Source organism: Dromiciops gliroides, chromosome 6, assembly GCF_019393635.1.
Source record: "Dromiciops gliroides isolate mDroGli1 chromosome 6, mDroGli1.pri, whole genome shotgun sequence".
Classification (NCBI taxonomy): domain Eukaryota; kingdom Metazoa; phylum Chordata; class Mammalia; order Microbiotheria; family Microbiotheriidae; genus Dromiciops; species Dromiciops gliroides.
The window spans coordinates 116,501,675-116,524,131 of NC_057866.1; positions in this window are offsets into that span (position 1 = coordinate 116,501,675).

The window sequence follows — 22,457 nt, forward strand, 5'->3', positions numbered from 1 at the left end:
TGGCCTGCTCAATACTTATTCATGGCATTGCTGGTTTCCTCCTCACAAACACAGTAAAAAATGTTTGGAACAATGGTATGGGAGAGTTTATCTTTCCCACTGAGCACATATTCAATATTACTGGAAGCATTACAACTAAATTCGAACTTTACTATATTACTACAATTATAGCTCAAATGGCTATAAATTTTATTCTTGTTATTGTCATTATTGCAATGTGGTATTTTTTCCAAAAAAGCTGTAAAGAGAGGAAGGGATATGACCATAATAGACCATGTGTTCAGAGGGATACTAGAACACCTCTCTCTATTGGAGATGACCTGAGTTCAGAAACAGATTTAGACCAGTCTTTAGAATCAGATCAACAGAAACTGCTCCCCCTGCAAGATGTTACAGACCATACCCTCAGAGGAGTACAGCGTAAAACATATAGCCCATTTAGTCCAAAGGATCTGAGTGCATGGAAGAAACTTATACCTAGGTTTGATCAAAATCTGAAGTCCGTAATTTCACAGTTAAGGTCTATATTTAATTCACATCAACCCACTTGGGCTGATGTCACTTGTCTTATGGAAATTATACTATCCCCAAGTGAAATTGCAGATATTGTCACAGCAGGAAATTCCTTATTAGCTTCTGGAGAAGCTTCAACAGAATGGCCTTTCCAGGAGCCAAACTGGGATTATAACAATCCACAGCAATTCCAAGAATTAAAAAATGCTAGGGATAAAATGACAAAAAAGGAAGATAATAAAAGTTGGAGAAGCTGTGGGAAAATTGGAACACTAATTCATTGTTGGTGGAGCTGTGAGCTGATCCAACCATTCTGGAGAGCAATTTGGAATTATGCCCAAAGGGCGATAAAGCTGTGAATACCCTTTGACCCAGCAATTCCACTTTTAGGTCTTTTTCCCAAAGAAATCATGGAAAGGGGAAAGGGACCCACATGTACAAAAATATTTATAGCTGCTCTTTATGTGGTGGCAAGGAATTGGAAGTTGAGGGGGTGCCCATCAATTGGGGAATGGCTGGACAAGTTCTGGTATATGAATACAATGGAATACTATTGTGCTGTAAGAAATGATGAGCAGGAGGAGTTCAGAGAAACCTGGAGGGTCTTACGTGAGCTGATGATGAGTGAGATGAGCAGAACCAGAAGAACATTGTACACAGTATCATCAACATTGAGTGTTGACCTACTGTGATGGACTATATTCTTCTCACCAATGCAATGGCACAGAAGAGTTCCAGGGAACTTGTGATGGAAGAGGATCTCCAAATCCAAGAAAAAAAAAAAAGAACTGTGGAGTATAGATGCTGATTGAACCATACTATTTCTTTTGTTTTGGGTGCTGTTGGTTTTTTTTTCTATTTTGAGGTTTTGCATTACTGCTCTGATTTTTTCTCTTATAACAGGATTAATGCAGAAATAGGATTAATGTTATTATGTGTATATATATGTGTGTATAGATATATATCTATATCTATATGTCTATGTATATAGATATGTAGATATATAGATATAACCTATATCAGATTACCTGCTGTCTAGGGGAGGGGGGAGGGAGGGGAGGGAGGGAGAAAAATCTGAAATTGTAAAACTTGTATAAACAAAAGTTGAGAACTATCTTTACATGTAACGGAAAAAATAAAATACCTTATATGTTTAAAAAAAATGCTAGGGAAACACTACTGAAAAGAATAGAATCCTGTTCTAAGAAATATGACAACTGGCAAAAATTTTTAAAACTTGCTCAGGAGCCTAATGAACAACCTAATAGATTTTATGCTAGACTTTGTGAAGCTGCTAGGCAATTTACAAAACTGGACCCAGTAGACTCCAAAGACTCCTATATTGTGCATAATACATTTGTATATCAATCCTTGCCAGAAATCCACAAATTTTTTATGACACAGTATCTAGGCTGGAAAGATATGGCTATAGAAAGGCTTAAAGAAATCGCCACCTATATCTTTGAGGCGAATGAAGACAATATGGCTAAGCAAAGCATTCTGGCACCAGCACTTTCAGGTCAGGCATTTAAAGGTCAGTACAAAACCCCTAAGGTGTGTCAGTACTGTGAAAAACAAGGACACTCATTGAAAGAATGTAGAATTAGAGAGCAAGAACTCAGGTGGGTAGTAACTGAGGGTCTGGAATATTTTTTCAGGAGAAATCAGAATAATTATGGAAATTTTTACCAGAAAGGAAACAACCAATATAATTACAGGCCTTATTACAATCAGAATCAGTATAATCATAGACCCTATCAGGGAGGTACAGAAGGACAGAATCAGAATCGGGGTAACTCTAGAATCCCTCAGAGGGAGACATGGGACTGACAGTATCCAGGGGAGGAGTGGAAAATAAATACAGAAAGCTTTACTTTTCAAGATCCTGAATTTTTGAACACCCTTGTACCAATCCATTCACCTCCCCAGAGTAATGAACCCCATGTGACCCTCAAAGTTGGGGACACATATTATGATTGTCTGTTAGATACAGGAATTAAAAAAAAAAACAACCTTAGAGCTCGCATTGGCCTCTGGGGCTCCGCAAATGGCATGGTGCTCCACCCACTGGTTGTAGCCGTCGCCATGGTGCTGGCACCTCATGTTATCACCACTTGCTGATGCCTACATGGGCCTGGCAAAATTACAATGATTGGAAGCCCAGTGAGGGCAGTCATGTGACTGTCAGAGTGGCCAGCCAATTGGCTGGGGGCTGTGTGTGGTCAGCCTGGGGTCTGCTGGGAAATCACCATTCTAGCTTGAAGCTGGAAGGCGACAAGATGCTGCTGTGTGTTCTCAGCTGATTCCTGGGTGGTGGTGTTGTTCAGGTTGTATAATTTCCCTTTTCCCCATTTTATTTCCTTTCCCTTGATCCTACTGATCCTGTTTGTGTTTTTTTTTTTTAAGTTTGTTCTTGCTAAATAAATCCTGCTCTGTTTTGAGGGAGGCTGCTGGTCTCCTTCCTTGCCCCAGTATTGCGGCAAGCCGCTTAGCTAACACTCCCCAATTAAAAATTGGTCCCCACACATCAAAGATGCCAAAGTCATCCACTGCATCCCAGGCCATCACTAGTCATCCTGACTTTTGTCTTGCCACTGGACTTCAATAACTCTGGAAGAAAGGGATGCTAACTTGTGCATCCAACCTTAATCCAATTCATACACAAGTCAAGATATCACCCATAACACTGTGATGTCAATGTGATGTCAGTTCCTCTTTGAAACATAGGATGGACAAGAACTGAGTCAGTGTAATTTATATCTGAGGTACTTCTCTTGTCTTGCATGTTTTAGAATTGTTGAAGTTAAGTAAGATACAGTTTGTGGACATTTCCTAATGGATATTCACAGGAAAAGATAGGAAAGGTGCAGTAGGCTGTATGAGTTCGTTGTTCTTGGAGTATATTTGGGCAATAAAAGGATTTTGAGATGGGACTCAATAGCAGAGCATGGACTTTTATATTCAAAAAGTATAAAATAGGGCAGCTAGGTGGCGCAGTGGATAGAGCACCGGCCCTGGATTCAGGAGTACTTGAGTTCAAATCTGGCCTCAGACACTTAACACTTACTAGCTGTGTGACCCTGGGCAAGTCACTTAACCCCAATTTCCTTACTAAAAAAACAAACAAACAAAAAGTATAAAATATCTCTGTCTCTTTGTCTAGGAGCTTTGAGGGTCAACCATTTGGCATGGAACTATTTCAGCTTTTTATTTTATTTTTTAATCTAAGAAAACACAGAGTTTGTGGATATGTATGTGAATATTTTTAGGATAAGAAGTTGGTTTATCTGTTTCTCTATATAGGTGAGGATAGGAAAAAAATCACAAAAGCCCTTGTTGGCCAGGCCTGACTTGGGGCGATTTGATTATTCTAATTTGTAATTGGAGAAACATAAGACATTGGCAGACCATATGGCAGTTAACAAAAGATTTACTTAACAAAAAAACAGAAAGTATATTCAGCAAGGATACAGTATTGATTCAATTAAGTACCACTTCCCTGACTCTTCATTTGTTATTGTTACTTCCTGGTCAGAGTTCCTGCCAGGCCTGAGGAACCAGTGACTGCTTTTTGTATTTCAGCCACTTCAGTGGTTTAAGCCTTACTTCCTTGGACCAATTAAGTCTAAAGGACCATTTCATTTTTTTTTCAGGGCAATGAGGGTTAAATGACTTGCCCAGGGTCACACAGCTAGTAAGTGTCAAGCATCTGAGGCCAGATTCCAACTCAGGTCCTCCTGAATTCAGGACCGGTGCTTTATCTACTGTGCCACCTAGCTGCCTCCTCATTTCATTACCTTTTTTTTTTTTTTTTAATTTCATTACCTTTTAAGGAAAAACAGAAGAAAACAAAACAACAACAACAAAAACCCTTGTTTAGTTGGAGTAAGGCTAAATGCAAAAGCTAATATTAGCTCAACCCTAGAATGTTTCCCTGAAGTGGCAGGGGGAGACAATCCTTCTCTGCTTTCCTTCATGCACAGGTCTCATGCTGCTGTTCTTGGCCAAGAATTATGTATAGCCAGATCCTGCACAAAGCCAAACATTGCAAGGTTAAAAAAGGGGAGGATAGTTTATATCAATTGGGGAATGGCTAAACAAACTGTGGTACATGAATGTGGTGGAATATTACTGTGCTCTAAGAAATGATGACTATGAAGAACATAGAAAAGCATGAAAGACCTACATAAACTGATTCAGGAAGCAGAGCCAGGAAAGCAACAGATAATCAATAATTAATCTTTCCCAAAACAGCAATTGAGTAATTACTAAAACAATGTAAATTAAAAAAAAAACGAACACAAAGCAATCAAAGCTGAATGTTGCAAAGTTATAAAGGACAGGCTTGCCTTCAAAGAAGATAGAAGAGAAGATACCTCTCCTCTTCCCTTGTAAAGATCAGAGTTCATAGGTATAGAACTTTAAATATGACATCAGATGTTTTCAGTGCATTGACTAGCAATTATTTTTTCTTTTTTTTTTCCTTAAAAAATTTCTTTGTTACAAAGGTTGGCTCTCTAGAAGGAAGAAGGGGGAGGAATATAACAGGAAATGTAGGTGATAGACAAAATAGATCAATAAAACCTGTTTTTAAAGAGAGAAATAAGGGTCTAGAAATTAGAAATAGTTGAAGCAGAGCTAATTTCCTGGCATGTACTTCTATTACTCAACTGGCCTTGGGAAAAATTGCTACCAGTCACTCTGTGAAGCCAGCAATGTACACTGCTCTTGTGAAGAAGTTGTGCATCCTCCCATTCATCCTGGTTGGAGGGTAGAATAGGATTCCTCACTCCCTATGCCTTTCTTTTGCATTTGCTAGAGCAGGGAGAAAGAATTTGTTATTAAGATATTTGGATTTATGAAACTACTGATTACCATGCTGAGCCTAGGAACACACAACTACATTTAAAAATAAACAAATGAATAAACTTGGAATTGGTAACTGACACTGCCATATGCATTTTTAATAGCTATACATTTATATAATTTAACAGCAAATTCAAACTTTTGTAATAAAATGGTACCTCATCTACTTCCAATTTGAATTACTCCACATTCTTACTGTAATGCCACATTGTGGTAGGGATATGATCTAGAGCAAAAGTAGAAGACATGTTCTACTATGTGAGAAAGACTTTCAATGTAATAATAGCTAGCATTTATAAAGCACTTTTTAGGTTTACAAATCTCTTTTGCACATGTTCTCTCATTTGATCACAGGCGAGATGCATACAGACAGGCTTGTCACCAGTGGGCTGGCAACTTGGTTATAAAATCGTTAGACATGACAAGTGATGAAACAGACAAACATGAAATAACTCTTGGTTGGTACAACTCCTTTCCACTTCTACAGTGACAGTGCAGAGTGGGAAAAGAAAGGAGGCACTGAGTGCTAAGGATCATTCTGTTTTCAGACCACATGCTATTGTTTGTCCTTCTTTCTTTTTTTTTTTTTTGTTTGTTTGTTTGTTTATGCGAGGCAATGGGGGTTAAGTGACTTGCCCAGTGTCACACAGCTAAGTGTCAAGTGTCTGAGGCCGGATTTGAACTCAGGTACTCCTGAATCCAGGGCTGGCGCTTTATCCACTGCGCCACCTAGCTGCCCCCTGTCCTTCATTTTTAAAGAAGACCATGGCATCAGTGATGTCATGACGTGCAGTAAATTGGATTTAAGTGAGGGAGAGTTTTGCAAGGTCAGCAACCTCACTCTTTCCTCCAGAGCCACCTGGGTCCAGTGGCAAAATATATATCAAGATGACTGGAGATGGCCCTGGACGTTTAATGCAATTGGGGCTAAGTGACTTACCCAGGGTCACATAGCTAGTAAGTATTTGAGGTGAGATTTGAACTTAGATCCTCTATCCACTGTGGCACCTAGCTGCCCCAAGAATATGAGTAAACACGTACTAGCTATTGCTCCTAATGGAATTGATTCAACATCCTTAGCACAAATGGAATAGGAAGACAAGAGGAGGTTGCAGCTCAATGGAAGGATGACTTTCACATTCTCTTTGCAAATAAAGGAGCAAGTGGAATTGCTTCAAAAGACATAGAATAAGCAGGCATGTATGTATTACAGTGGGCATCAGTTGAGGGGGTTCCCAAATTGAAATCACTCATCTGTTAGAGTATAGGAGTAAGTGAACTATGGACTTCTTCAGGGTAATGACGGGCAGTAGTTACCTGCAAAATCCATTCTTCTATAAAATTTTTATATTCATGTACAATTGAATGATTATGAAAAGCTTTCACATGGATTGTGATGCTTGATGAAATAAGGAGTGAAAATATTATACCCTTTTTATAGATGAAGAAACTGTGACATAGGATTACATGATAAGGTATTCTATTATATGACTTACTTGCCCATTATTAAATAAATAATGTGTTAGTTTGGAACTTGAACTCAGATTTTCTGATTCTAAGCTCAGTTCTCTTTCCAATATAGCATGCCTGTAGTCCAGATTCTAATTAGTTACTGTTGATTACCATTACCAACAAAAATACTAGCTAAGCAGTCTCATTGTTTGTTAGAAGAAATCACATTTGTTCACACAAGAAAAGAGCTTTCAAGGTAGTAATGCTGATGGAAGTTTTCCTTCATTTGAGCCCTTGGGATCAGCTCTGTGTCTCCAGTCCACACAATTTGGTAATTTGCAATATGTCCCATACTTATTAGCATGAATTGGTAACATTTCCTTTGCAATATAAAATAGCATTTTTCTTATTTAGAATGGAGGTTTCTCTGTATACCCTGCTATTAGAGAGCATTTATGCTGACAATCTATAATTTAGAATGGATGAGTGTGAGCACTGGGACCTGTATTTTCTTAATAGTTGTGCCTAACTCTTTAAATGCAATTTCATACAGTAACAACTTGTTTTTTCTTATTATCTTCTACTTATTTGACATCTGTTTAAGTTTATCTTTTTATGTTCGGGAAGGTACTGAGGTTTGCTTGATTGTTTCTTGAGTTGTGTGAATCAAACTAGGTGCTGAATAGGATAATGTGAATTGTAATATATGTTGGGAATTGATTGACACTGATTAAATTTTACTTTATCTAGTTTAATGAAATGTATTCTTAATAATTGCTAATTCATATGCCCAAAGAGCGATAAAGCTGTGCATACCCATTGACCCAGCAATCCCACTTTTAGGTCTTTTGCCCAAAGAAATCATGGAAGGGGGAAAGGGACCCACATGTACAAAAATATTTATAGCTGCTCTTTACGTGGTAGCAAGGAATTGGAAGTTGAGGGGGTGCCCATCAATTGGAGAATGGCTGGACAAGTTGTGGTATATGAATACAATGGAATACTATTGTGCTGTAAGAAATGATGAGCAGGAAGAGTTCAGAGAAACCTGGAGGGTCTTACGTGAGCTGATGATGAGTGAGATGAGCAGAACCAGAAGAACATTGTACGCAGTATCATCAACATTGAGTGTTGACCTACTGTGATGGACTATATTCTTCTCACCAATGCAATGGTACAGAAGAGTTCCAGGGAACTCATGATAGAAGAGGATCTCCAAATCCAAGAAAAAAAAAGAAAGAAAGAACTGTGGAGTATAGATGCTGATTGAACCATATTATTTCTTTTGTTTTGGGTGCTGTTGTTTTTTTTTCTATTTTGAGGTTTTGCATCACTGCTCTGATTCTTTCTCTTGTAACAGGATTAATGCAGAAATAGGATTAATGTTATTATGTGTATATATATGTGTGTGTATAGATATATATCTATATCTATATGTCTATGTATATAGATATGTAGATATATAGATATAACCTATATCAGATTACCTGCTGTCTAGGGGAGGGGGGAGGGAGGGGTGGGAGGGAGAAAAATCTGAAATTGTAAAGCATGTATAAACAAAAGCTGAGAACTAAAAAAAAAATAAAAAAAATAAAAAAATAAAATAAAAAAATTGCTAATTCATTTACTCCTTTATAAACTATTAATTTCAGTGCCCATAATATGAGCTCATATTTTAAAAGAGCAATTAAGTTTGGACAGTGGTAGGTAGTATAAATATTATTATTTTATTATTATTTCCATTTTTCGGATGAGGACACAGATTCTGAGACGTTATTTGAAACATCTTTGATTACATAGCTAGTATATATTTAAGGCTAGATTTGAACCCAGGTTTACTATTTTCATAAGAATGATATCCAATCTGCAAAACTTCTGTCAAAGAAAATGTGTAAAGATGATATCTAAGAATAAACTAACCAAGATTGAGGATATAAAATGTATATCAAATTGTTTGCTGTGGAGATTTGATCATGAAAATTAAACTGATCTAGTAACTACTTCATGTCTTTTTTTTAAATGAAAGATCAAAGTCTTTCTTAGATAAAATATATTTCAAATTATATGCTTTTGGAAAAATTAGATTTTAAAAACACAAGTTTCAAATTATTCAAATGTAACCATACGCTGAGATTATGTTTGTCCACAGACATGGTGGAGGAATGGTGAAGAGAGAATTGAGCAATGAACTGATAACTTGGTGCACATAGGTAACCAATCTGAAAAAAAAAATTGGTCTTCATTAATCCTCTAACATCCCTTTTCCATATAGTTACCTTGAATCTATTTCATTTTGCCCTACTTAGAGAAAAACTCAGATCAAATTTTACATCTATACAATTGAATACAAGCATAACAGAAACATTTAAGGGGAAAGAGAATAAGCATTTACATGGTATCAGGTGCTGTGCTTTTTTTTTTTTTAAGCAAATATCTCATTTGTTTTTCACAATAACTCCACAAGGTAGGTACTGTTATTCACATTTTAGAGTTGAGGAAACTGAGGTAGACAGAAGTTAAGTATCTTGGCCAGGGTTGCACCATCAGTAAGTGCCTGAAGTCCGATTTGATCTCAGGGCTTCTAAGACTTCAGAAGGCCCAGCACTTTGTGTACTATGGTGCCACCTATCCACCAAGATGTCTATTTGGATACTCTAACTTTTTGATTTGGACATTGAGAATCACATACTATCATTTAACACATTTGGTTTGTTTTGTATTGTTATTTAACTTATAGGCTTGTCTTACTGCTCTAAATAGGGTGTAAGGATTTATGTCATAATTTTCTTATAGACTCCTCTGCTTGTTCATTCTCTCATTCATTCATCCATTCATTCTTTTCATTGAACTTGTTTTAGGAACTTAGTATGTGGAATATGTTGTGGAGCATACAAATATAGGTAATAATAAGAATAACTAGAATTTATTCATTCATTCATTCATTCATTTACTTATTTATTTATTTAGCCATTTATATATTTATTTATTTTTTTGTGTGGGGCAATGGGGGTTAAGTGACTTGCCCAGGGTCAGCCAGCTAGTAAATATCAAGTGTCTGAGGCTGGATTTGAACTCAGGTCCTCCTGAATCCGGGGCCAGTGCTTTATCCACTACTCCACCTAGCTGCCCTCATAGCTAGCATTTATATAGCAATTTAAAGTTCCTGAAATACATATCTCCCTTTATCCTCATAACCCTGGGAGGTAGGTGCCATTATTTCCCCCATTTTACAGATGAGGAAACTCTTCTTAATTCTCAGGTTAGGGTTAGAAGTTAAGTGACTTCCCCAGGGTCATACAGCCTGAAGCTTTTGAATTTAAATTCAGGTCTTCCTGACTCCAGGTCCACAATCAATCTACCTACTGTGACACATATAATTTCTACCCTCAAGAAGCTTATTGGTAGGAAGACTAAGATTGATCCTGGAATAACTATACTCAGGTAGTACCCGGTATACCAGGTGTGCTGGTAAATATTTAACAACTGGATCTTTGAAAAAATTCAAGTGTAATTTGCATTATTAAAATTTTCTCCATCACTTTAAGTCTAGACCAGAAGTGTCAAATATAGGCCTGACTGAATGCAGCTGTACCAGATTAAAATATAATTGGGAAATATTTGACAAAACAAATAAAAAATACAATGAAACAGAGCTTACATTGCAATAATATAGTCAACATGCAACCCCAGGGATCCTTATGTACAGATTAGTAACCCCTATTTCTATTTGAATTTGATAGTGCTGCCTCTAGACAATCAACAAAACAAGAAATCAAGCCCTAATTTGTAGTGTTGATATGTTTCCAAGGTTTAAATGCTCATGCTGAAAATTTAACCATCTGCTAGCTTATAGGAATTGGTTCCAACACACCCCTGGAAGTGAATTACGTGATTAGAGCTACGATGTAAAGGAGGACCATTTATTTATTAAGTGAATATTTATTAAATACTTAGGTAACATTGACTCCCCTCTTCCAAGGTTTTCCAATACCCTTAAGGGGATTTGAGGCTACATTTATTACATATGAAACACTGTATAGAAATGCTGAGGGAGATATAAAAATTGTTATTTGTCCTTCATTCTCAAAGAGGACCTTGACAGATGTCATGGCTTGAAATGAATTGGATTTAAGTGAGGGAGGGCTGTGCAAAGTCACCATCCTCACTCTCTCCTCCAGAGCCATTTAGGCCAACTTGTAAGATTTACATCGAGATGACTGGAGATGACTCTGGATGTTTAAGGCATTTGGGGTTAAGTGACTTGCCTAGGGTCACACTGCTAGTAGTTATCTGAGATTTGAACTCAGGTCTTCATGATTCCAGGTCCAGTGCTTTATCTACTGTGCCACCTAGCTTCCCACCTTAAATATAAAAATAAGGAAGACCTAGTCTGTTTTCAAGGAGGTTACAAACTAATTGTTCAACCAACAGGTGGTGCTGGGGTTTTGGGATGCAGGGGAATGACAGATACATAGGACTTTCTTCTAGGGAATGATAATTAATTCCCTGGTAGCTTTACTGACAATTCAAGGAAGAGGGAATCAAGCAAGACTTGAAATGAGGATGAGGAATGAGAATAGAGGGGAGCAATTTATGTGATAGAAACATTTCAAAGAAAGAATTGGAGAAAGGCCTGGACTACAAGTCAAGAGATCGAATTTCTAATCCTAGTTAGGAACTTAATCCAATAGTCCCATAGTCATTTTCAATTGTGTCCAACTCCTTATGACCCCATTTGGGGTTCTCTTGGCAAACATACTGGAGTGGGTTGCTGTTTTCTTCTATAGCTCATTTTGTAGATGAGAAGGCTGAGGCAAATAGGGTTAAGTGACTCACCTGGGGTCACACAGCTAGTGAGTATCTGAGGCTGGATTTGAACTCAGGTTTCCCTGACTCCAGTCCTGGTACTCTATCTACTGTGCCCTAGGATCTATACGAGGAGGACCTTATTTTGGATTTCAGGCCTGCCACTTACTGCTCCCATAATACCAACATCACATAAACTTTCTAGGCCTTAGTTCCCACATCTGTAAAAGGAGGTGGTCAGTAGATGGTTTCTGAGGTCCATAATACCTCTGAATCTTTGATCCTAGGAAGGTCACTGCACTAAGTGCTGCTGATACAAAGACAACTGTCCCATGTTTCTTTGATGTCAGCTTTATTTCTTTCCTTGTCTATAAAATGTGACGACAGAGACATTTTGAGGCGGAGAGAAGTTGATAGAGCTCATCTTGGCTAACTTCCATCTTAGAAGGACAGATCATCTGAGAGGGAGGGAGTTAGCAGTGCTTCTGGGAGTAATGAGAAGACTTGGAACATCCACTGTGAAAAATGAGGTAGCTGTTCAATTGGAAATGGAGGTTAAAGGGTTAGCAAGCACTGAGTATTGAATTAGTGTTATGGATTTATAACTCATTATCTATAGTAGATATAACTTATATCTACTTATTGCCATGCTTTCTTCACTTTCTTTAGCAGTCTGGGAGCAGACAAAGTAAGCCATGGGAGGATGTTCAGATGAAGGATTGCCAATAAGTGAGCTCAGCAAAAGGTCAAGGCAAAGAGTTGTGGAATAATAGAGATAGTTCTGTTGAAATGGGTGATGGGAGGTTCTGGCTAGCTAAGGAGGCAAGAAAGCAAAGAGTGTAATAAACTCTTAGAAGAGGAGAAGAATCAGCAGGGTAAAGATCAGAGAGTTGGTCAGAGGCACTGTAACATATGGTTAGAGCTCTGGGCTCTGAGTCAGTAAAGGCCTTGGTTCAAACACTACTTCAAATGTTTACCAATGGTGTGACCCTGGGCAAGTCAATTAACCTTTCTAGACCGGAGTTTCCTCATCTGTGAAATGAGGGGGTTGAGCTTGATAACTTCCAAGATTTATCCCAACTCTGAATCTATGATCGATCCTATGTTCCTGTGTGGATCCTATCAAATGATAATATCGTTCCTTTAAGAAGCAGAAGGGGCTGTGTCTAACACAATCAGCTTCCATGCAAGTCTTTGAGACCATCCACTGAGTCAGGCCAAAGGTCATTTAGTTCCAGGCTCAGAATGCCTGACTTACTCTTATTTCTCTGGTGTTCTTAGCCCCCAATTTACATGGGTATTAATTCTTTGTTTTTATCTTTGCTTTGTGACTCCTATGCGTTCTACACAAACTGTACCCCTGAACTCCAGTGGAGTGGAATGACTTCAATCTCACTAATTCTCTCATTTGGACCTTGGCCCTGACTGGATGAACGTTACTTCTCTCTGAAGCTGCTTATGACATCCCATATCTCCCTGGCCCCCTCATACAATGCAATTATACCTCCTGTGCTCTGGCATATCAACAGCCCTGACCTAGCTAACACTGGCTTTCGCCATGTGACAATATCTGACAATTAAATTTTGTTTTATGCTCTCAAAGGTAGACTGAATAATTTTGCTCCCAAAGTGGAACACTGATACGCTTTAGGGCCTGCTCAGAATCACATGGGTTTCCAAATCAGAAATCTCATAAATTAGAAGTCAACAAGCAATTGGTTTTTAGGGACAGCTAGGCGGTGCAGTAGATGGAACACCGTCCTCCAATTCAAGATGATTTGTGTTCAAGTGCGGCCTCAGACACTGACTGGCTGGTTTGGGGTTTTTGGATGATTCTTGCTACAGGCTAATTCTTCCCATAAGGGACCCAGTCCCTACCCCTTCTGTTGAAGGGACGGATACCTCTTAACAACCCTTTTCAGAAACTTTCCATTTTTGATACGATGTTACTCATTGGAGCCAGACGCTCAGATGGGCCTGAGTGAGGTTTCAAGCCTGGCCCTGTTCCACACTCCTGACTACCCATATTTACTGGAATGTCCTAGTTATTCCTGCATGTGTATAGTATCTACTATGTGCCAAGCACTTTACAAATATTATCTCATTTGATCTTCTTCAAGGTTGGTGCTATTATTTTCCTCATTTTACAGTTGAGGAAACTCAGATAGATGTTAAGTGATTTACCCAGGATCACACAGCTAGTAAGTGTCCAAGGCTAGATTTGAACTGAGTTCTTCTACTCTAGGCCAAGCTGAGGGACAGCTAGGTGGCCTAGGAGTCAGGAGGACCTGAGGTCAAATCCAGCCTCAGACACTTGACACTACTAGCCATGTAACCCTGGGCAAGTCACTTAACCCCCAATTGCCTCAAACATCCGGGGCCATCTCCATTTGTCCTGATGTATATCCTGCCACTGGACCCAGATGGCTCTGGAGGACAGAGTAAGGCTGGTGATTTTGCACAGCCCTCCCTCACTTAAATTTAATTCAATGTAAGTCACGACATCACTCCAATGTCATGGTCCTCTTTGAGAATGAAGGGCAAACAGCAACAGGTATTCCTGCTTTGAACTGGGGTTGGGGAGGGGGAGGTAGTGAGAGTCCCAGATAAGGAGAACACCTGAGTTTTACATGATAATCAATCCTTTTTTTCCTTTTGGGGGGAGTAGTGAGATTCCGATCATCTCAGTGGTGAAGATGCTTAAGTTACTCCTCTCTTGCTCTCCTGTTGGGTGTCTCAAGTTAAAACTCCCTCCTTTGTTGATTTAAGGCACACCAAATTAAGGCTATTGATTGCTTTTGACATTGTTGTGCTATTTACTTGTTCTGTGGACACTTCCTAGTCCCAATAAAAAGCAGTTACAAAAGATTCCTGCAGAAAGAATGCTTGAGAATGAAAGTAGTAACCGTGAGGTAGGAGAAAAAGTAGTTTGACAAAAAAGCAGGTAAGAATTGTGGTGATTTACAGAAAAGAAAAAAGAGCAAGGAAGTTTTGTGAAGAGATAGAAACATTGGTTTACATGCATGGCTGCAGCCTCCTAGAGTGGGAACATTCAGTTGTCTTATTCTTTTGAAATCCTTCACGATGATCAGTGGAATGCATGGCAGAAGGGCTTCATGAATAAATTATTGCCCGACAATGGTATACAGTAGTTGAATGGAAGTCCAAGAAATTTTCAACTTGCAACAGGGGCTCCTAACAGAAAACATTTAACAACTTTTAGATGAAAAGTTTAAGGTAGCAAATGTTTGTAAGGTATACCTAGCTGTGATCCCTGAAATACACCCCCCCCCAATAAAAACAAAAAAACTATGATGAACAATCAAGATGCAGTTTTCCTTTTTGCATTTAGAAAAAAGGAAATGGCCAAAAAGGATGGCATTAGTTTTGAACATTAAAATGAAATATAAAGGAAGTTGGTGTAATTTTCTGTTTTTATTACAATTGTCATTATGAGCATGTATTTGTGCCAGGCAATTTTCTGTTCTCTGGGAAACTAAGTACAATTCAATAGAAATAGATTGTTATCCTGTGTCTTAGAACAGTCCCTGCTGTTCAAACAACAGAGTTGCATTGGTGTACTATCTCATTTCTATATTTATCTTTTTTAAAAAAATAATCTGACTTCTGTTACCCCTCAAAAATCTGTGCTCCTGAAAGCAATACAAGGAATATGCATGAATTGGATAGGGATGCATGAGTAGGAAAAGATCCTAGATCAAGAGCTGGAAGAGATTATAGAAGTCATCTAGTCTATTTTACAGACGAGGATACTGCGGCCCAGCAAAGTTAAGAGACCTGTTTAATAATACAAGTAATGTCAGGGGCAGAATTTGAACCCATGTTCTTTGATTCCAAAGACAGTGCTCTTTCAATTATAGTACAAATCATGGGACAATGGTCAGGTTTTATAAATGATAGAACCATGGAAATGACATCCTGCCATAGCATTTGTCTTATTTATTGGTAGAGTGACTGTGGGCAAGCCATTTAGGAATGGTTCTTGGATAGTATATCATTTCAGATATGTATGTGGCATAGAAGAATTAGTACTAGATTAAGTCAGAAGACTTAAGCTTGAGTTCTAATTCTCCTACTTATGGCTGCAAATCACTTAGCCTCTCTGGGCTTCAGTTCTCTAACCTGTAAAATGAGAGATTAGCACTAAGTGACCTTTAAGATCCTTTATAGTACTGACATTTCAGGATCTCACCAGAAGTCATTTTTAATGTGATATTTTATAGCCATTTGGTCTATATGTTAAACATTTTGAGATAAGATAAAAGGATCTGTCATATGAAAAATTGAGAGTTCTGTTATGGGATTATAGTTTTAGAACAGGAAGAGACCTCCGAGTCCCTCTTAGGCCAAACCTCCTTTTCACAGAGGAAATTGAGAGATTAATTCACTTGTCCAAGGTCAGGCAAATAAGTAGAAGAAAAAGGATTGGAAAATAGGTTCTCTGACTCTAGATTCACTACTTTCTCCAGTGTAGTGTTACTTACCTCTTCTTTGAAGCAATTTAAGCCATAAGAACCCTTAATCTTTAATAATTTTTACATTTCCTTGTAATAAACTTCTTCCTCCTAAAATGTAAGCTCTTTGATGCAGAAGGAAATCCATGTTTCTTGGCACAATTTTCCCTATTGTACAAATAGTGATGTGTTCATATGAAAAACAAACAAAACAAACAAACAAAAAAGCTCTCCAAAACTCAACAACACTGCCATCAAGAACTTTCATCATGGGGAAAAATAGCTACTGTTAATTTTAACATAAATAACCTCTTGTGGAAGACACATTCTGCCCTCTGGGAATCCCTACTTCTAGCTTTGCTGATTTTGGTAGAACAATGGGAGAAGATGGTTAGAGAAGAGACTGAGGAAGTAGAAAGAAAAGAGAATAAACATTCATCCAGAGTATTTCTTTTTATTTTCCCTCCTGCTCACTTGTGAATCCTACTGATGTAGCAGGAGCATACTGTTAACCTGAATATGTGATGAGTCCCCACATGTTGTGAGATCCATATGGTGTGAGGGCTGCCCCCATAGGTAGCATGCAGGTATTATTGTGTGGTTCAAAGGGAGGTAGAACAGACATCTACAGCCTCTACTGTAACTACCACCTCCTTCTCCTCCTCCTCCTCCTCCTCCTTCTTTGCAGGGCAATGAGGGTTAAGTGACTTGCCCAGTGTCACACAGCTAGTAAGTGTCAAGTGTCTGAGGCTGGATTTGAACTCAGGGCTGATGCTTTATCCACTGAGCCACCTAGCTGCCCCCAACCCTAAACTTCTTTAAAGGAGGCTTCCTGCTAGGAAGGAAAGCAGGAAGTTGGGGCTGGAGGCTACTCTGTTCTCCTAAGAGGTGGAATGAGGCTGATACTGTGGTAGAATCATATCTATCTGCTCCCTTCATTATTGTTAATCTTGAGGATGAGTTTTTCTGAACATTGTTTTTACTATTGGGAGATAAGCAGGACCCCAAGCTTTATATCAAAGGCTAGACTCCTTTCCCATCAAATACAAGTTACACAATGAATACACATAGTGAATAGCAAAGAGATCAATTTATCCAAATCATAGCAAAAGAACTCAGAGAAGGTATACATAGGAGATTTTATACCAAACACACTACAGAGTAAAGTAACTCTCCCTTTGGGAGCAAGGGGACTTAGCTTAACCAGGAGAGAAAGCCTGAGATGTCATCTAAAGGGGATGTTCCCCAAAGTCTCTTGTATAGGGAAGAGATGAGAAGTCATTAAGTAAATTGTATTCTTATTAAAGGTGACACGGTTTTGAGGGCACTGCAGAATATGTTTACAACATATCTCAAAGAGGGGAAGACATTAAATGACTGAAAGTATTACAGGTATTATTACGATTTTAAAAATTGAGAGGATATACTCATCAGATATCAGTAACTATTGGCTCCATGTATATTTTCTCATCTCTACAAAATCATTATGAGAATATGCATATGTTGAGGGAAAATGGATCAGTGTCTTGAAATTATATTCTTTTGAGGATCAAATTTATATAATCACATTATTAAATGAAAGATGAGAATACAAAATCTCACTATAATTATTGTTAAATGAAAATTGGCATCTACCTTAAAGATTTTCCTTCATTGTAATTCCTTTTTTCATATTTGTTAAAATCATACAAGATTACTTGCTTTGACAAGGTATATAACTTTATTCAACGATCCTCAAATTTTTCAGATAAAGAAAGGAACAAAATAGGGAGAGCTATCGTCAAATATGTTTACCATGTCTAACACCATCCAAGTGAAGGAGGAATTCCTAATATATGAATAATTTATGCATGTATTGAAATGAAATATATTGCCTGGTGGAAACTTCCAGCTCTCCTCATTGGTCAAAATGAATGCCTTTCCCTTTTGCAGAACAGAGTTGGTGAAGGGTGGAAAAGAGGAGAACTCTTGAGTTATCAATAAGTCTTGATGTTGTATTTAAGCTTCAAGTCACTTTAGGCCCAGCAGTTACTTTGGCCACTTCTGGCTTACAGATTCAAGAGGGAAGATGGAAGAGGCAAACTCTACTTCATGTTGCCAAAGAAAAGACTCTAAGGGGGCAGCTGGGTGGTGCAGTGGATAGAGCACGGTCCCTGGAGTCAAGAAGACCTGAGTTTAAATCCAGCCTCAGACACTTGACACTTACTAGCTGTGTGACCCTGGGCAAGTCACTTAACCCCAATTCACACACACACACACACACACACACACACACACACACACACAAAAGTAAAGACTCTAGGAATACATGAGATGAGCTGGCAGTATTTTGTAATACACACATTGATATGAAAAATGAGTGAAAAAGGATTTAGTAAGAGCTTATCATGTTTTAGGCACTAAGTACTGGGGATTTAAATTTACCTGAGAAGCTTATATTCTAAATGGTTATATAGTGTTGTTGCTTCAAATCTCGGACTATTTCAAAGCTTCCTAAGTGATATCCATAATCACTCCAAAGAGTTCAGAATGTTTATCCTAACTTGTGAAACTAAGTAGATAAGAAATGCCTATTTCTATGTTTTTGAATAGATTGCATGTTAGAATACTGATATATCAATATAGAGTTGATTCATCAATATGTGTATATATATATATGTATATCTGTATACATAAATATCTACACATATACATACATATGTACACATAACAAAACATATACACATACATATACATATGCACAGCCAATTCACACATGCACACACACACACACACACACACATATATATATGTGTATATATATATATATATGGAGAGTTAATTTTAAAAGCATAATTCCAAATTGCTTTCCAGAATGGTAGGGCCCCCAAATGTATTTTTAATTAGTTTTTCAAGTTTAATATTTTGGGGAAGTTAGATTTTTTGAGCATATATTTTAGTAGTTACACAATTGTATGATCCGGATCCTGAGTTTGGGGCCAAGAGGTGGGACCAAGCCTTTGTCACGAGATGTCCCTGCTGCTATCTTCAGAGTTGTTTATACTCTTGAACTTCTGACACCTGAAAGAAATTTGCTTCCTTGCCAAACAGTGAAGCAATGGAGAGATCAGGAGCAGTTGGTAACTCGGCCAGTGTCAACCTTGGCCTAGTCTTTAGTCAACACATGACATCAGTCAAGTCACAGCCTCTCTATGTTGCAGTTTACTCTTCTGAGAAATGAGAGGGTTTTTTTCTGAAGAATATAGAGATGTTTAGCTACCATATCCTCTAGTGGACATTATTTTGATGTTTCAAATTTTTCCTATGTACAAGTTTGATGAATACATGTATATATGTACATATGTATGGTCATACACATATTTATGCTCTTTATTACTGAATTTTCAAAGTCATTTACCAGACAATCTGCAAGGATACTACTCATCCAGAAGACAAAGACAGCAGCATTAATCAAATAAAACCCAGCTAAGGCCTGAAAATTAGCAAAAAAAGATTTTTTTTTGTAGCCACAATTGGCACTTACTTTCTTTTTTTTTTTAAATTTTAGTGAGGCAATTGGGGTTAAGTAACTTGAGCAGGGTCACACAGCTAGTAAGTGTTAAGTGTCTGAGGTCAGATTTGAACTCAGGTCCTCCTGACTCCAGGGCTGGTGCTCTATCCACTGTGTCACCTAGCTGCCCTGGCACTTTGAACCTATTTATTCATATGTGAGACACAATACTAATGAACATGATTATCTGGTTTTGTGGCCTGCAGCAATTTAGAAGGTTGGGGAGTGGAGTCATTCCAAATAAGAGAGCTGACACTAGTAAGAAGTGAGAGCTGACAGCCTGAAAATGTATGATGTGACAAAAATAATCTCTAATAAACAGATAGAAAGAACTTCAAAAGGAATAACAATCTAGGAAATTTTGGTATAGGTGCAAATACATCTCATTAGGCCATAATTCATTCAGGAAACTTCTAAATTATGTTTGACATCCTCTTGAAGAAGTGAATCTTAGAATATCTATATTTTAAAATCCTTCCAAAACACACACAAATCCCCCCCTTTTAAATCCTTTTAAGCTTCAATTTTTGGGTAAAATTCAGTCATGGAATACCAATGATGTGAAATAAACAATTACTGCAATATGATTTGGATAGGTGCTGTGCTTTTTATTTTAAAGATGCAAAATCATAATCAGGGCAAGTTAAATATTTTTTCCTGGGTCAAACAATGTGAAACACATTATATCATGACATCCAACATAATATCCATACAGTAGGATGTAAGCTCTTTGGGTAACACACAAGGTCCTTAATGACAGGGACTTTTTATTTATCTCTAGCATTTAACATAGCGCCTTTAATGTTGGAAATGCTGAAAAAATGCAGGTTGAATTTAGAGTCATTATAGTGTAGCAGATATGGCACTTGACCTAGAGTCAGGAAGACACACGCTCCACTTCTAACTTGGACACTTACTGGTTGTGTAACCCTGGGCAAAACACTTAACCTTTCTCTGGAGAATGAGGGGGTTGATAGTCTCAAAAAAAAGTGTCTCTTCCAGCTCTCCATCTCTAATCTTATCATAATTAAATGTTATAACTCAGAGTGGATTTCAAGTAATCCTCGTGTCAAAAATGCGCCCAGAACATTTCATTCAGGTGGGTACCTAGGGCTTAAAAAAAAAATCAACCATAAAGGATATTATCTTTATTTATCTAACAAACTAACACAAACAAACCCTGAAACTTAAGTAAATTTAAATTTTAAACCAACAACTACAATTTACTTTAAAAAAATACACAGAGGGGCGGCTAGGTGGTGCAGTGGATAGAGCACCGGCCCTGGAGTCAGGAGTACCTGAGTTCAAATCTAGCCTGGCCTCAGATACTTAACACTTACTAGCTGTGTGACCTTGGGCAAGTCACTTAACCCTAATTGCCTCACAAAAACCCAAAAATACACAGAAATGAGATGCTTTTTGCGACAATAGGGTATACTTTAGTGTACTAGTATTGCTGTGCCTAGTCTACAATCCTACGCACACAGTTATTGAGATCTTACATAATAATTGAAGAGGAAGAGAAATTGAATCCAAGATGGGAAATTTGCAAGGAACTCACTCATTCACTAATAAAATGTCTTGGTCACTCCAAAAAAATTGCCAAATACTTCTTGAGGCCAAAGGAATAGGCAGCAGAGTGGCAAAGTGGAAAGGGGGCTGGGCCTGGAGTCAGGAAAGCTTGAGTTTAAATGTCGTTTTGGATACTTACTTGTTGTATGACTTTGGGCAAATCACTTAATCTCTTTCTGCCTTAGTTTCTTCAACTGTAAAATCGCCATAATAATTGTACCTACCTAGCAGGATTGTTATGAGGATCATGTGAGATAATACTGATTAAAAAAAAACACCTCAGTGCAGTTCCTGGCACATAGTAGACACTACATAAATGCTTGTTCCCTTGCCCTCTCCCTTCTTTGCCTCAGCTTCCTCAAATGTGAAATGAGGGTAATGATAGTACCTATATCCCAGCATTGTAAGGGTGAAATGAGATCATATTTATAAAGCACTTAGCAGAGTGCTTAGCACATAGTAGGTCCTATACAAATGTTATTATTACAGTGATAGAACCTTCCTGATTTATCTATCATTTCACCAACAAAATCGAATGAGGTACAAACTATAAATATCACAGACTCATGAAAAGTGTATAAGTGTATACACATACATATATCCACACATGCATATACAGATATAATCATGGGCTATGCACTTACTCTATTTATTCAGTAAAAATGTAGTTAATACCTATAACCAAGATCCTTCCTAAAGTCTCAAAAGAGTTTTCAGTTAAGACCAGCCCCGTTTCACACCATGTTTTCTCCAGTTTAAGTATAATACTAATAATATTAATAGATAACAGTTATATAGCGCATTAAGGTTTATAGTGTTGTGTTCTAACAACAACCCTGGGAGATAGGCGCTACTATTATCTCCATTTTACAGAAAAGAAAATTAAGGAGTACAGGGGTTAAGTGACTTGCCTAGGCTCACAAAGGTAGTATGTGAGTGAGGCACAGTTTGAACATAGGTCTTCCAAACTACAAGTTGAACACCCAGCTGCCAATTTATTCTTTTGTTTTATTTATGACCATAAAAGCTACTAAGTGCTTTATAAGAACATTTCACTTATATAGACCTAACACAATCAGTAAAAGGTAACCTCTTTCACAAACAAGATACTTCAATTTAATTGTTCTCCCTGGCTGTTTCTGCCTACTTCAAACTGAAAATATCTGGGAACTCACTAATGTAGATTGTGGCAACTCTTCCACACTTAGTAATCTTCAAGAGCT